At 39.0% G+C, this 2,053-nt stretch overlaps 1 protein-coding gene across 1 annotated transcript in view; it reads left to right on the plus strand.

Annotated features, from left to right (window-relative positions):
* The window catches only part of UBR1 (ubiquitin protein ligase E3 component n-recognin 1), a 205,747-nt gene that overhangs the window by 79,551 nt on the left and 124,143 nt on the right, over positions 1-2,053 (plus strand). The gene's annotated exons all lie outside the window — the stretch shown is intronic.

Here is a 2,053-nt window from a genome sequence, read left to right on the forward strand (position 1 = left end):
AATGAATGTAAAACTAAAGTTCTCTCATGTAAACTATCATATAAAAAGAAAAAAAAGTGTGTAGGGGAAGATAGAATCCCTACTGATTAGTTTTCATCTTTTCTAGATGTGTCTGGTGAAAGGAGATGGGGATAGGATTCTTTTGCTTCATTAGTGAGTAATTGTTATCATGACTAATTGCAATTGTCACAATGGTAAAAGTAGAAGTTTCATAACATAAAGGGGTGAGTAGTTAATCTTATGTTCCAGGAACAGAGGACTATAGGTCCATCAAGAGAGAAGAGCATCCACAGAAAGTAGGACCCGAACCAGAGAAGCAGAGATAACAGAGATGGAGGCAGAGGAGAAAGATGATGCTGTCTGCTCCCTGCTTCTGAAAAGATCTAAGCACTTTGAGTTAATGACTGAAAATTTAACATCCATAAATGGAGTCCTGGTGTGGTGCTGTGGGTTAATGAGCTAGCTGTATTGCAAGGTCAGCAGTTGAAGCTCATCTGCTGCTCCTCGAAAACCCTATACAGGGACACTGTGGGTTGGAACTGGCAAGAGCGCACTTATCAACAACAACAAAGATTCATAAATTGGATCTTGAAAGACATAGATAAACCTGTGAAGGAGAATTGCCAAGATCTATGTGACGTCAGCAGTGATATCCCTTGTACCTCATCCTTTTCTGAATCTGGCTTGAACCTCTGAAAATTCTCTGTCAATGTACGGTTGCAGCTGTTTTTGAATTACCTTTAGCAAAATTTTGCTTGAATGGGATATTGTCCAATGATTTACACATTCTATTGGGTCACCTCTCTTTGAGCACAAATGTGGATCTTTGAATGGGCACAAGCAAAGGCTTTCAATTGTGTGAATCATGGCAAACTATGGACAGCATTGTGAAAAATGACTCTTCTGGAACACTTAATTGTGCTCATGAGGAACCTGTACATAGACCAAGAGGCAGTTGTTCAAACAGAACAAGGAAACACTGGATGGTTTAAAATCAGGAAATTTGTGTGCCAAGGTTATATTCTTTCACCATACTTATCCAATCTGTATGCTAAGCAAATAATTCAATAATCTGAATTATATGTAGAAAAATGTGGCGACAGGATTGGAGGAAGACTCTTAACAACCTGCAATATGCAGATGATAACAACCTTGCTTGCTGAAAGTAAAAAGGACTTAAAATACTGATGAAAATAAAAAATCAAAGATCAGTATGGGTTGCATCTCAGTGTAAAGAAGAAAAAAATCCACACCACTGGATGAATAAACAACATTCATATAATTGGAGAAAAGATTGAAGTTGTCAAAGACTTAATTTTGCTTGGATCAACAATCAGCACTCATGGAAGCAGCAGTCAAGGAGTCAAATGACATATTATATTAGGCAAAACTGCTGCACAAGACCTTTTTACAGTGTTGAAGACTAAGGTGCACCTGACCATGGTATTTTCAGTAACCTCATATGCATGCAAAAGTTGGACAGTGAATAAGAAAGACAGTAGAAGAATTGATGCATTTGAGTTATAGAGTTGGAGGAGAATACTGAAAGTACCATGGACTGCCAAAAGAACAAATCAGTCAGTGTTAGAAGTACAGCCAGAGTGCTCTCCTTGGAAGCCAGGATAGCCAGACTTCGACATATTGTCAGGAAGGACCAGTCCCTGGAGAAGGATATCATGTGTGGTAAAAATGGATGGTCAGAGAAAAAGAGGAAGACCCCCAACGAGATGGATTGGCACACTGCTGTGTGCTCAGATGTAGCAACAATTGTGAGGTTGGCCCAGGACCAGGCAGTATTTCATTATGTTGTGCATAGGGTTGCTGTGAGTTGGTACTGACCCATTGGTACCTAACAACAAAAGTCTTCTTTCAAACTCTGTCTGTTGGGAATTCATGAAATTATGTTGGTTCTCAGTTTCCCCTTTCAGTTATTTTAAAAGTAGGGAGCAAAGAGGAGGGTCCAGTAGTTGGAAAATTTGGACTTGGTGATAGAAATGATGCTGGAGAACGAATGATAGATTTCTGCAAGACAAATGATTTGTTTATTTCAAAT

This window comes from Chrysochloris asiatica, unplaced genomic scaffold (genome assembly GCF_000296735.1).
Source record: "Chrysochloris asiatica unplaced genomic scaffold, ChrAsi1.0 scaffold00004, whole genome shotgun sequence".
NCBI lineage: Eukaryota > Metazoa > Chordata > Mammalia > Afrosoricida > Chrysochloridae > Chrysochloris > Chrysochloris asiatica.